The sequence below is a fragment of the Camellia sinensis genome, chromosome 3, assembly GCF_055761805.1.
Source record: "Camellia sinensis isolate YWXY chromosome 3, ASM5576180v1, whole genome shotgun sequence".
Classification (NCBI taxonomy): Eukaryota; Viridiplantae; Streptophyta; class Magnoliopsida; order Ericales; family Theaceae; genus Camellia; species Camellia sinensis.
This window is the reverse complement of record NC_138963.1, coordinates 80,359,817-80,375,133: the sequence shown is the minus strand read 5'-3', so window position 1 is coordinate 80,375,133 and position 15,317 is coordinate 80,359,817. Positions and strand designations below refer to the sequence as shown.

Sequence of the window (15,317 nt, the reverse complement as noted above, 5' to 3'; positions counted from 1 at the left end):
ACATGCACAATATGGACATGCAATGCAAAGACAGAAGCTAGACAGTCCCAAAATATGCACTTTCATAGTTATAAACATGGCCAAACAGCAAGTATAGGTATGGCAAAAATAGCATGCAAGAATAAGGGCCAAAAGAAAGGTAATGAAGCAAGTGGTATAAGAAAAACTCAAACTGAAAAATTTCCTTCTATAACATTGAAGATGAACCAAAAATATGAATATTTACAGTATATGTCAGACCTCAAATCGGTATACAAACATGCTAAAAATGTGATGCAAAACAAGGCTCAAAAGGTGCTATAACATGAAGTATATAAAATAATCACCAAACAGGAAAAAAGTGTGAATGAAACTTGAAGTATAGGCCAAAATAAGACCACTCTCAGTTCGGACCAAGGTCCAAAAACAGAAGCAAAGAGGGCTAATAATTTATGCAAAAATTGGGCCAAATAGGAGATATAACTACAAGTGACATGTGGGAACACCAAACAATGTTGAGCCCTTCTCCAATGTTGAAGAGGGGCTCAAAATATGCCTCATATCAGTTTACAACATGCTCGAAAATAAATTTCTCATGGGTCAAAAATAGCATGCAAAACTATGACATACAAGATGATCAATGAAGCAAGTGTATTATGGGGGGCTCAAACAGGGTTGAGCCCTTAATGAGAAGTGAAGATGAGCTCAAAATATGGCCCTTTTCAGTTAGGGCCGAAGCTTGAAACCAAAAAGAGATGAGGCTTAGAAATAGATCAAAGGAAAGGGTCAAAAGGATCAAAGTGTAACTTACCCTTGAAGATCCAAGCTTTTGTTGCTTCTTGGGTTGATTTGCAGCTCCTTTAGCCTTCAAGAATCCCTCCTAGCTGCTGGAAATGAGATGGTGGTGGTAGAGCTTGGTGGTGTAGAAGGAATGAAGGTTATGGACTTAGGGTTTTTTGAAGAATTGAAGAAGAAGACAATGGAGTTTAGGGTTTGTGCTTGGAGAGGAAATTTTTCTAACCCTAAAGAAGAAGACCCTCAGCTGGTTATAAGGTCAAGAAAGGGGTGTAAAAGGGGGGTGAAATGGAGAGGAATTCTCTCTCCCAAAATATCCCCCGGATACAGAAAATATCTGGGGGATATTGCCCCACAGCTGGAAGGGGCACAGTGAGGAGAGCACGGCCGGCCGCTCACTTTTGCTGGAGGTGGCCGGCCGGCCACACCCCCTAGCCGGCCGGCTAGGGGTCAAAAGGGTCAACAAGCTTTTCTGGCCGGCCAGGTATTAGGGAGGTAGCCCTATGTGTGTACAACACAACCATGTAATTGAAATTCCAAGAAAGTGGGCCCAAGGGGTTCAACAATGGCTCGGAAAGAGGGGGTCAAAAGGGTCAAGTTGACTTACTGGCCGGCCATGAACTTTTAGGGGCCTCTCAGGTGTGTACATCACAGATATGTGGTTCAAAGTTCAAGAAAAAAGGTCTAAGGGGTTCAACATTAGCCCGGAAGAAAGGGGTCAAAAGGGTCAGGTGACCTTAATGGCCGGCCACCAACTTTTAGGGGCCTCTCAGGTGTGTAGATCACAGATATGTGGTTGAAAGTTGGCAACGCTAGCTCTAAGGTATTCAACATTAGCCCGGAAGTGCGAAAAACGGGCGCCGGGAGGCTCCGGAAGAGAAATAACTGGTTGCTGCAACAATTACTGGCCTCCCACCCTTCAGTGACCTTCCCTGTGATAAAACAGAGGTACCTGCCAAAAATGAGCGAAAACCGTTGCAAAACGAAATGTTCCGGAGCCAAAACACGCAATTCGGGGTCCCGGAAATGGGCTGTTAAGCACCGAAAATTGTATTTGACCTCGAAGTGGGTTTCTGAGCCCCCAGTGTCCCTCAAAATGGATGAAATAGGATGTATGCCAAAAATCAGAGCAATAGGAGATGGTTAAGCGGTCCCGAACCGAGGCACACGGCCTGACGGCTCCGAAAACCGGGAACCGGACTCCGAGATGGGCAAAATGTCCTACAGCCACTAAATGTAGCCTACGGACATTGAGAGATGGTCTACGAGACCTCTCCCTCCCTTCAGGAAAAGAAACAGGGAAAACCGAGTCTGGTTCGCAAACCGAGACAAGGCACAGAAAAGGGTTCGGGAGTCCGGAGGCAGGGCTCACGGCCGCGACTCTGAAACTTCTGAACAAGCACATTATGCAACATCACCAAGCGCTCAATCGGTGACGTCTGAGTCTTAAGGTCGGTCAAAAATGGGGTGTCTACAGTTGCCCCTCTTTGACAGAACTCGGAAGTCACAAGTGACGGGAGTGAATGTCAAAGCCCAGAGACGACCCATTTTTGACAAGGCCGAAGACTTAGACAAACATACAGGATAAACAGAGATGTGCCCGCAGGCATGCCCGCAGGCAGGGGGCAAAATGCAAATGATATGCAAGAAGCCGAAGGTAACCCAATGATTACGCAAATGCAGCAAGCTGTGATGAAGCAAGTATTCGCAAATAGATGCAACAGTTTTAAGCAAGAATGCAAAGCAACAACTACATTTCATGCAGTTAAGAATGTGGAGGATTATTCAATCCCCGCCACGTCTCACACGGAGAAGATACGATACCTGCGCGATTCGTCTGGTCGCACCAGCCTCAATTGAACCGTACATACAATATCGTGCCTGCAAAAGAGAGAAATTGCAACAAGTACAATATGCTAACAACACATATTTGATGTGATTCCGAAAATTCGACACATGCAGTGTTGGTGAGTGAATGCATCGCAATGCAAGAATGGAATATGTGTGACAACGCATGCTCAAACACGGAGGTACGCCAATATCAAGAAATGTACATGACAAGACAAGTATGCTCATGAGAATGCAAGTTATGTGCATGAAAGTACAAAAATGAGCATGAATCAGAGTGTTATTCGTCGTGAAACAACATGTATGGAAACGCGTGTTTCGGCGAGGGTAACTCGATCACGGCCTCCGATCTGCTTCTTTGAAAGGTTACAGCTCATTCAAAAAGGATACACTTTGATTTCGATGAATGATGATGAGACACATGTCAGCACTTGAAACCGAAGTCCCGACGGAGCAATTTTGCGATCGGAAGTGTACGTTTCTTGAACTTTTTCAGGTCCCGGGAACTCCGATCTTCCTCAAAATTTGCAGAGAGCTAGGTGAGCATGTGGGGATGATGGCCGGCCGTTTATCTTCCCAAGGGGAGGTGGCCAACCGTTTTCCACAAAAGCTAATGGCTGGCCGGCCATTTCTGCAAAAAGCAGATGGCTGGCCAGCTAGAAACAGGGGCCGGCCGGCCATGCCCTTTTTCCGAGGGCATTTCGGTCTTTTTGCCTCCTTTTTGCATGCCTTTTCACCCAAGGCTTGAGGCCTATAAATGGCAGCCGAACCTCACTTCATTTCTTGCCTCTTTCAACACTTTTCTCTCCAGTTTTGAGTTTTACGCGCGTTTTCCAACGCCCCGCGCAAATTGTTTTCGTAAAAACACTTAGTTTTAAACACTTTGGAGCGATTAAATTCCGGCTTCGGAGCTTCTTTTTGCATTTTCACCACTTGAGGTAAGCTCATCTTAATATTTAGAATATTTTCTCGGGAGTTGACTTTTGTTGACTTTTTATTTCCCGAGAGTTGACTTTTGTTGACTTTTGCCAATTTTTGCTCATTTTGCTCATTTTTGCTCCCCTTTTGCAGATTCTCGAAAATGGCGGGTACTTCTTCCCATGGTGGAGGTTTTCCGGGTGCTGGAGATGACTTTGATCCCATGACTCTACCTCCGAGGACTCGACCTTTCATGCCCGAGAGGTACCGTCCAGCAGTGCACGTCCTCCCTCGTGCCGTTTTTCGTCATTTTACCAGTTTTGACGAGAGAGCACCCGCGGATCTGCTTCTCAGAGAGCCGGAGCAGCATCTCTCTCACGAGGCGCGAGAGGTATTTACCTCATCTTCTGTATTTTACATTTTGCACCCTTGCCATGCTTAAACATTTAGCTTGTGACATAGTACTTTCCTTACATCTTTGAACATGTAGTTTCAACATTCAAATTTCTGAACACTCGGTTCATTAATTAATTGCGAACACACAGCCCACATTAAAACACATGGCTCAAACACTGATTTGTCGAACACACAGCCCGAATTCGAAAGTGAACACACAGCCCACACTTTAAATGGAGTTTGAACACGCAGCCCAAAATTCAAATTTTCTGAACACACAGCCCAGATAGATAGTGAACACGCAGCCCAAAATTCAAATTTTCTGAACACACAGCCCAGATAGATAGTGAACACGCAGCCCACAATTTAACTGAAAGTTGAACACGCAGCCCAAAAATTCAAATTTTCTGAACACGCAGCCCAGGTAGATAGTGAACACGCAGCCCACAATTAAACTGAAAGTTGAACACGCAGCCCAAAATTCAAATTTTCTAAACACGAAGCCCAGGTAGATAGTGAACACGCAGCCCACAATTAAACTGAAAGTTGAACACGCAGCCCAAAATTCAAATTCTCTGAACACACAGCCTAGGTAGATAGTGAACACGCAGCCCACAAATTAACTGAAAGTTGAACACGCAGCCCAAAATTCAAATTCTCTGAACACGCAGCCCAGGTAGATAGTGAACACGCAGCCCACAAATTAACTGAAAGTTGAACACGCAGCCCAAAATTCAAATTCTCTGAACACGCAGCCCAGGTAGATAGTGAACACGCAGCCCACAATTTAACTGAAAGTTGAACACGAAGCCCAAAATTCAAATTTTCTGAACACGCAGCCCAGGTAGATAGTGAACACGCAGCCCACAATTAAACTGAAAGTTGAACACGCAGCCCAAAATTCAAATTTTCTGAACACGCAGCCCAGGTAGATAGTGAACACGCAGCCCACAATTAAACTGAAAGTTGAACACGCAGCCCAAAATTCAAATTCTCTGAACACGCAGCCCAGGTAGATAGTGAACACGCAGCCCACAAATTAACTGAAAGTTGAACACGCAGCCCAAAATTCAAATTCTCTGAACACGCAGCCCAGGTAGATAGTGAACACGCAGCCCACAAATTAACTGAAAGTTGAACACGCAGCCCAAAATTCAAATTCTCTGAACACGCAGCCCAGGTAGATAGTGAACACGCAGCCCACAAATTAACTGAAAGTTGAACACGCAGCCCAAAATTCAAATTTTCTGAACACGCAGCCCAGGTAGATAGTGAACACGCAGCCCACAATTAACTGAAAGTTGAACACGCAGCCCAAAATTCAAATTCTCTGAACACGCAGCCCAGGTAGATAGTGAACACGCAGCCCACAATTAAACTGAAAGTTGAACACGCAGCCCAAAATTCAAATTTTCTGAACACGCAGCCCAGGTAGATAGTGAACACGCAGCCCACAATTAAACTGAAAGTTGAACACGCAGCCCAAAATTCAAATTCTCTGAACACGCAGCCCAGGTAGATAGTGAACACGCAGCCCACAAATTAACTGAAAGTTGAACACGCAGCCCAAAATTCAAATTCTCTGAACACGCAGCCCAGGTAGATAGTGAACACGCAGCCCACAAATTAACTGAAAGTTGAACACGCAGCCCAAAATTCAAATTCTCTGAACACGCAGCCCAGGTAGATAGTGAACACGCAGCCCACAAATTAACTGAAAGTTGAACACGCAGCCCAAAATTCAAATTTTCTGAACACGCAGCCCAGTTCATTTCATCGGCACACAGCCCATTTCATTTCATCGGCACACAGCCCATTTCATTTCTTCGGCACACAGCCCATTTCATTATCATTGGCATACAGCCCATTTCATCTTATTATTGATACATATATTCATTCTGAATGCAGGGTGGTTCCCGCAGTGTGCGGGGATATGGCTCCACCATGGCGCGGGATTGGTATGCTGAGCTCCCGGAGGGCGTCAGAGACTTAGTAGACTTGGCGGGGTTTGGCCCCTTCTGTGTCGGGTTGTCACGCTGTCCTGCCAGGAGGACCTTGATGGCAGCTCTGGTAGAGAGATGGTGGGACACCACCAATTCCTTTCATTTCTCTGCTACCGGGGACATGACCATGACCCCTTTTGACTTTGCTGTATTGACCGGCCTTGATGTCGGAGGTTGGGCCATCCCCTACGATGAGGATATGGGCGAGTGGGAGGCCGCCTGGATGTATTTGTTGGGGGCTCGCCCACCTGTTGATAGGGTTTCAGGGAGAGTCAGATACACTTGGTTCTCCTCCCATTTCCGGCGGGCGGAGATGGTGCCCGAGACTCCCGAGGAGACGGAGCAGTACGCCCGTGGTTTCCTGATGTTCCTCTTCGGGACTACCCTGTTTGCCGACAGAGGGAACACCATTGGGCTATACCTGCTGAGTGCTCTAGTCGACCTATCACAGGTCCAGAGATATGATTGGGGTGGCGCCGGCTTGGCTACCCTTTATTTTTACATGAGCGCGACCTCCCGCGGGCGGGGCGATTTGCTTGGCGGCTACTGGAGAGCTTGGGAGGTACTTTCTGTCTCCTTGATTTACATTTCTGCTCTTCATTACTTGTACATTGCACATACAGCGCACTTTTACAGTCTGTATTTTGCTCTCAGCATTTCGTACTTACATTCTGCACTGCTTTTCCCAGCTATGGGTGTATGTATACTTCCCATCGTTAGCCCCAGAGCTGGAGGTGGTGGGGATTCCCGTGACCCCATATTCATTGATATTTGAGGGCCCGCACCGGGCGAGGCCTCGAGAGACCCTGGTTCGCCTGCGACAGTACTTCGACACTGTGCGACACTCAGAGGTACTTCAGAACTTACAGTTCTTTTCATTTTCATCTTTGATTTGCTCTGTATATTCTCGACTTCTGATTGGTTTATGCATTCATCATCCGCAGATTACTTGGCAGCCTTGGGCACCCCTGGGTGATGATCTCCTACTCCAGTATACCGGAGCGTCAGGCATCTCCCGGTATAGGGTCCTGCTCGAAGGGCCAGTTGGCAGAGTCTGGTTCCTGGGGGAGCGCTTTCTGCGCCAGGTACGGGGGTATCTTTCTCAGGATGTTCCCGCAGTACCTCCAGCTAGTATGCGGACCGCTGACAGGCTCTCTTACTCAGAGGTAGTCGACGCCATGCTGGGCAGCGATGCTTTGCTATATGTTGCAGAGGGGGACTACGCCACCTATCGTCACATATATTTGATGCCTCCATTGACAGAAGCTCGTATTCCGATGATGAGACCTGCCGGTATGTCATCCTCGGACCAGGCTCGGGCTCGAGCTACAGACATCCCTTCTTCTAGCCGGGCTGGCACATCTAGAGGTGGGAGTAGACCAGCTCCCCCGGCTCCGTCGATTCATCCTCATGTCGGATGGCCAGATATGCCCACTGAGTTGATGGCGTGGCAGTACGGGGCTAGCTCTCCGATTCCGATTCCACTAGAGCCTCTGATGCCCAGTGATCGATACGCCATTGATCCGGACTCACCGCCGGTATGCTCCACTTTTATTCATCATTCAGATGTTTAGACACTCTTCTGTTCACTGATGATTATGAGCTCATTTTTGCAGCCATCGCGAGGGTACATGGAGGAAGTGGTTGGGCTGGTGGCCACGCTCGAGGGCATGGTCCTACGCAGGGAGGCACAGTTGTCTGTTGCAGGCATTCAGGTATCTTTCAGTTTTCCTGGCATTTATCATACTTCTGATGACATGCTGATTTCTACTGCATTGATAGACTATTTGTGTAGAGCACATCTGACACACACCTCACTTGTACACTGTATTTACATGCACCCACTTCATGTAGCCTTTGCTTATATCTGTATCCGATGTACATGTTTGGACTGATGTATTTGATTTGAACTCCTTGTTTCCAGATGCCTACATGGTCCGGTCAGCCGCAGGCCAGGCCACCTGGGCCTCATTGGGGAGCTGGGCCATCTGGTCCTTATCAGGGAGCTGGGCCATCCGGGCCTTATCAGGGGGCTGGGCCATCCGGGCCTTCCCGAGGAGCCGGGCCATCTAGGCCTTATCGAGGAGCTCAAGGAGGGCCTGTCCGCAGACGCAGAGCTCATGTTGTGGAGGTGGAGCCTGATGAGGAGGAGGAGGAGGAGGAGGAGGCTACCGACCGTCAGTTCGAGACATCTGTTGAGGAAGGAGGCTCCGGTTTTGGCTCGGGGAACAGAGGCGAGGCTGAGGAGGATCCTGAGGATGACAGCTCCGACTCTGATGATGGTGTGGAGGTTGTCCCGCAAAAGAGGACTAGGCGTGCTTCTCGTTCCCGCTCCCGAGGATTTTGATGCTGCTATTTCCATGCTTTATTTTTCTTTTACTAGTAGTTTGTAGCACTTTGCATATTGTTAGGCAGTTTTATTTTTGTAAAACTTGTACCTTTATTTGTTGTAAAGCATGATGAAATGAAATAGCTTTTGGAAAGGTGTTTGTATTTTGAACTTTTAGCATCATATCGCATCAATTTGTTTCGCATAAGAATGAATTTGAGTGGTAATGCGTATTGCGTAATCACCAAGTCAGGTAGTGAACCGACGCAACAAACTAAACAACTCAACTTACTAAGATATAACAGAATCTTTAGCAAGTTTACAACTCGATAAGCAAAAAGCAACAACTCGATAAACAAAAACTCAACAACAACAAAGCGTACTCCTGACGATCTGGGCATCGGAACGCATCCGGAATGAAGGCCTTTGACTCCCCCCGTTGCATGGAAATGCTTAGAGTTCTCCTTTGAAGAGCAAAACAGGGCCGAGGAGACACACTGCAGCATTGCCAACCATCCCTGGGTGCTGGCCGGCCATTTTTGCAAAAAGTGAATGGCTGGCCAGCCAGAGATATGCCACGGTATGGAGGACTAGAGAGCTTCTGGCCCCTGCTTCAACCTTCAGTTGCACTTTGTCAGATGAATGCGTGGATTGGCTCAAAGAGGAGGTACAAGTTGGGCCCAGCTTGGCATCAGATGCTCCGTCCAGCTCTGGAAGGGGACACAGAGATACTTGATTCAACTATGTCCCTAATTTATTGCTTATTAGTATTTTCAAGTTTTCTTTATGACTGTACTAAAATAAGCAACCTCGATTGTAATGCAAAAGCAGGAGAACTCTATTTTGAAATCAATGAAATTGAAAGTTATGGTACTGAAAATTTTCCACTTTTGGTCCAAAAATGGTCTAAGTCGTAAAAAGATTGATTTGAACAAAGTCAACTTTTATTAAAACTTTTCAAAACTATTTTCGATGTGGATCAGAACTGGACACGCCGAAAATCTGTCACTGAAATGCACAACCCCAGATCCCTGCAACTGGAAAGTTGCCCCTAGTCTGAAGAACAATGCGGCACTTCATAGCAACGGAAAGTTGCCCCTAGTCTGAGTAACTTTGCACCGTCGCGGCAACGGAAAGTTGCCCCTAGTCTGAACAGCACTGTACCGGAGATCACGGTAAATGCTGATAGATAAAGATGACTGAGATGATCGAAATGGACAAAGTTGATCGGGGAAAAGTTTATGACTGAACTTCAAGACGAAGCTGCCTACGTATCCCAAAGATGGGAATCAAGTCTTACGTAGTTCATGCTCAGGTTCGCTCGAGTATTTTCACTCTCCTTTTGCGCTCTAACTTTTGCCAAGGCCGCCCTTTGCGGGTTTTCAACCTTGCGAGCTCATTTTTTTATATTTTCTAATTTTTTGTGCTCTGAATCTTGCCTAGGTCGCCCTTTCGGGTTTTCGGCCTAGCGAGCCTCTCAAGGATAGTATTTCTTCAACTTGTCCATATTGATCGGTTGTGAAAACTCCAAGCCATCTAGATCCATCAGAACCACAGCCCCACCTGACCAGATAGCTTTGATAATGTAAGGACCAGTCCAATTAGGTTTGAACTTGCCCCTTGGGTCATGGATGGGAGCTCGGTTGTCTTTGAGCACCAAATCTCCCTCTTTCAGATTCCTGGACTTAACCTTCTTGTTGAAAGCCCGGGCGATTCTGCGTTGATAGCCTTGGATGTGGTACAGTGCTTTCAGTCTTCTTTCATCAAAGAGCATGAGTTCTTCGAATCTGCTTTGCTGCCAATCTGCTTCGGCTATCTGGCATTCAGCCAATACTCGTAACGATGGAACCTCAATCTCAATGGGTAGAACAGCCTCCATTCCATAGACCAATGAATATGGAGTTGCTCCAGTAGAAGTTCTGATTGAAGTCCTGTAACCCCACAAAGCAAATGGCAGCTTGTCTGGCCAATCTCGATAGGTTTCCACCATCTTCTGTAGTATATGCTTGATATTCTTGTTGGCGGCCTCAACCGCTCCGTTGGTCTGTGGCCTGTATGTAGATGACTTATGAAAAGCCACATTGTATTTCTCCAATAAGTCTATTACTTCTTTCTTGAAGTGGGAACCATTATCCGAAATTATCTCGTTTGGCACCCCGTAGCGACAGATGATGTTGTTCCTGATGAACTTTGCGACGTGCGACGCCTTCAACACCGCGTATGATTGGGCCTCGACCCACTTTGTAAAATAATCTATCGCTACCAGGATAAACTCATGCCCGTTTGACCCCTTCGGGGTAACAGCTCCGATCACATCAATTCCCCAGACTGAAAAAGGCCACGGCGAAGTCATGTTATATAGTTTTTACGGCGGGATGTTCATGCGATTTGCATGAATTTGACATTTGTGGCATCGCCGAACAAAATTAATGCAATCCTCTTCCATGGTTGACCAATAGTAGCCCTGTCTGAGGATCTTTCTGGCCAGCATCACCCCATTCATATGTGCACCGCACTCTCCCCCATGGATGGCTTCCATCAGGCGTTTTGACTCTTTAGCTTCTACACAGAGCTTATGCATTCCCAGATGGCCCCTTTTGTACAAATTTCCCCCGCAGATAATGAACTGAGCAGCCATTCTTCGGACAGCCCTCTTATCCTTGGCATTTGCCCCTAGTGGGTATGTCTCCTTTTCCAAGAAGTTCCAGATGTCGTAATACCAGGGGTTGCCGTCTTGAATCTCATCTATGGCGGAAATTGACTCGTATGCCGGCACGAACTTCTGATCAATAATAACTGGACGCATCCTGACTCCGGACGAGATGTCTATCATAGAAGATAGAGTTGCTAATGAATCTGCAAACCTGTTGTTCTCTCTTACGAGGTGGGTGAAATTTAGCTTCTCAAACCGAGGAATTAACAAATCCAAGGTTTGGTGGTAGATTATCATCCTTTCCTCTTTGACCTTCCAATCTCCTTTTGCTTGAGACACAACAAGGTTCGAGTCCCCAACGACGTCCACTCGTCTCGCCCCTAGTTCCAGGGCTGCTTCCAGGCCAGCAATACATGCCTCATACTCTGCTTCATTGTTAGAAACTTTGAATCGGAGCTTGAATGCTAAAGGGATACGGGAATCATCAGGCGCTATTAGCAACACCCCTATCCCATACCTATGCTGGTTTGACGCTCCGTCAAAGTACATTGTCCAGGTTTCATTTTCGACGTGCAGAATAGCTTCATCTGGGAATAGATACTCAACCGCTTCATCCCCCTCAACCGGGTGGTTGGCAAGGAACTCCGCTACCGCTCTGCCTTTTACTGACTTGCGCGTTACATACTTCAAATCAAATTCGGAGAGCAACAGTAACCAACGAGCTAGTCTACCCGTAAGTGCTGGTTTCTCAAAAAGATATTTGATAGGATCCAAACGCGAAACCAACATTACTGAGTGGGCTAACAGGTAGTGCCGCAGCTTCCTGGTTGCCCATACCAAGGCCAGACAAGCCTTCTCCAGCGGTGTATAGCGGGTCTCGTAATCCAGCATCTTTTTGCTCAGATAGTATATGGCCCTTTCTACTTTGTTTTCTGATTCCTGCGCAAGCATGCAACCCATGGTGGTCTCAGTTACTGAAAGGTATAGTATCAACGGTCTCCCCGGCTCTGGCGGTGACAACACGGGTGGGTTCTGTAGGTACTCTTTGATCTGCTCAAAAGCTGCTTGACATCGGCCGTCCCATTGGAATTTCTTTCCTTTCTTCAGGAGACCAAAAAGTGGTTCACAAGTTAAGGTTAATTTAGAAATAAACCGTCTTATGAATTGCACTTTACCCAGAAAGCCTCGCACCTCCTTTTCAGTCTTTGGTGGTGGCATTTCTAAGATGGCCTTGATTTTGGAAGGGTCGACCTCGATGCCCCTTTGTGTGATCAGAAACCCTAACATCTTCCCTGCTGTAACACCAAACGTGCATTTCTGGGGGTTCAGTCGCAGCCGAAACTCTTTGATCCTCTGAAAGAATTTTTGTAAGGCGGTGTAGTGGCCCTCTCTATCTTTGGACTTGACAATCATGTCGTCCACGTACACTTCGACCTCCTTATGGATCATATCATGCAATATTGTAGTTGCTGCCCGTTGATACGTAGCTCCAGCATTCTTCAGCCCGAATGGCATCACTCTATAACAATATGTACCCCACGGGGTAGTGAACGTAGTCTTCTCCCGGTCTTCGGGTGCCATTACTATCTGATTATAGCCTGAGAAACCATCCATAAACGAAAGCAAGGCGTGCCCTGCCGTGAAATCTACCAATTCGTCGATGTGCGGCAAGGGGAAGTCGTCCTTCGGACTGGCCTTGTTCAAATCTCTGAAGTCTACACAGACCCGAATTCTGCCGTCTTTCTTCGGCACCGGCACTATGTTAGCCAACCAAGTTGGATATTCAGATACCAGCAGGAACCCTGCGTCAATTTGCTTGGTGACCTCTTCCTTAATCTTGAGGGCCCAGTCCGGGCGAATCCTTCTGAGTTTCTGTTTGACAGGGCGGGCCTCTGGATCAAGAGGGATCCGGTGCTGTACAATCTCAGGATCGATTCCAGGCATGTCTTCATAGGACCACGCGAAAACATCTTTAAAATCTTTTAATAAAGCGACTAAGCGCTCGCGCTCCTTTGAAGACAACGTGGACCCGATCTGGACCAGCCGCGGGTCCTTCTCAGTACCAACATTCACAGTAGTGATTTCATCCATTAAAGGTTTAACAAATCTTTCCTGCTCTTGATCAATTAATCGTTGCAAAACTGGAGGAATTTCTTCCTCACTATTTTCATCAAAATTTTGAAAATCCTGATTTAAGCAATAAATCAAAGGCACAGAAAAATACTCGGAAACCACATCCACATCATTCTCATTAAATACTTCCAAGCCGTCAGATTCCTCTGTTACAACAGACTCAAAAGAAAATGAAAAAGACGACCTAGACAGGACTGTGGTATCCGGGTTATCACCCCCAGGAATACCGGACTCAGACTCAGTCGAGCTGGAATCTGATTCCGACGCAGAAGATTCGGCAGAATCAGATTCCGGCTCACTACCTGACCCGGAACTGCTAGATAAAAAGCCTTCTTCATATTGCCAGATGAGAGAAGGTGCGATAGATGCATCCAAGATCGGCGCTGGAAAGCCCGCAGCTATTTCATCTCCAATCATAGAAACCGAAGAGTTATCCCCCAAGCACTCTTGGCCGATCGGAGGATCTGATAGTAGACTCGCCAGTGCTACCCCCATTTCAAGCTCTGTACTCTCAGGATCCACTGCTCTACACTGCTCAACCTCAGTTGGTGGGTCTGTCTGCGCTTCGGCAACGTCATCCCCAGATAATTGTATGTCGAAGAAGATTTCAAAACCAGGCACGCGCTCCCCCTTTGCGTTTAGCCATGGCTCCGGGAAGCCGCAGAACGGAAAATCTTCCCCCTCCCGGACGAAACGTCCGTTTAGGGTACCCCAGATGGGCCTGTGCATTAAATCAAATGGCTTCCCGGTCTTCTTTGCTCTGGCCCTTCCGGCCATTTCTTTCCCTTTCCTCACCCAATCCTCCTTGGTGGGCAGATAACCCAGTCCAAAGGCGTGGGGGTTGTGTGGCACTTCGGCCAACACTGAGACGCCCTTCCGGCCGCTTCTCCCTAATCCCATCCCAGGGGTATGCTTCAGCTTGTTCATGAGGTATATGGATTGTGCACTAACATACATGCCCTCATTCGCAGCCATGACATTCTGCACCACTTGAGCCTCGGCCAAAGTGAACCCCGACAAAAACACATCCTCCGTGCCGTGCTCGATCTCCAAGACGGGTGTAGACACCTCCGGCGGGGGATGGATCGATGAATTTCCAAAAACGATTGCTACCCCTTTCCCGTGAGGGTATTTCAGCATTTGATGTAGGGTGGAAGAGACTGCTTTGACCTGGTGCAACCACGGTCGCCCCAAAAGTAAGTTAAAGGTTGCGGGAACGTCCAAGATATGAAATTCGATACTGTGTTGTCCTGGACCAACCTTAGTTTGAATTTTAACAGTCCCCATCACTTCTCTGCTGGTATTGTCATATGCCCTGATCACTTGGGTGGTTGGGACGAAATCTACGGGCTTCAACCCGATTGCATATGCCGTTCTGGTCGGGCAGACATTAATCGCAGACCCGGTATCAACAAGTACCACCGGTATCCACTTATCTCTACATTCAACAGAGATATAGAGAGGTTTGTTATGACCTGTGCCCTCAGGCGGTAACTCCTTGTCCGAAAAAGTTAATGCCGGGGAGCCTCCTCCCGGAAAAACTAGCCCGACCAGCTGTTCAGGCGTGGTGTCTATGGAAAGTTTCGACTTGTCCATGGCAGATAGGACAGCTTCTCTGTGCACTCGTGATACCATTAGCAGTCCCCAGATGGAGATGTCTGCTTGTATTTTCTTTAATTGTTTCAACACAGCTTCCTCTTCAATCTGCTTCTCCTTCTGTCTCTCTACTTCTCTGTCTTTCCCGGATGCCTCGGGTTGGTCTATTTGTGGGGGCTTGAAGTACCGCCCACTTCTTGTCATGTGGTCCACTTCATCTAGATACCAAGTATCATCCGGCTGGTTATTCCCCCAGTCTTCATCGGTGTGGGCAAGACACAAATCGTCATCTTCCCACCACATTCCACTGGCAGCCAACAGACACCTGTCTGGCTCCGGTCCACTCGCACTCTCAGTGCTCTCTGTCCATATGCTCGCAGCATTGCTTGTCTTTGTGCGCACAGAACTTTCGGTCCCCTCAGGGCCCTTCGCCTTTCTGGCTCTCTCAGCTTCCTCAAACTTTCCTTGTTCCAACTGCGTCAGTACAGTTGTTTGTTCAACAGTTCCCACATCCGTAATGCCCATGTCCTGAGCGGAATTCTTAACACCGGCGCTCTCCGGCGGTACAACTTGATTTTCGGCCGTTCCGGCCACAACTGATATTTCTGCCCCTGCCGGGCTCCGTTTTGGTTGAGCTTCCCCCACTGCATCCGGTTGATCTTCGAGC

General features: G+C 47.5%; 1 long non-coding RNA gene across 1 annotated transcript in view; it reads left to right on the top strand.

Annotated features, from left to right (window-relative positions):
* LOC145822631 (uncharacterized) overlaps positions 1 to 15,317 on the top strand; it is an 82,476-nt gene that overhangs the window by 43,627 nt on the left and 23,532 nt on the right. The gene's annotated exons all lie outside the window — the stretch shown is intronic.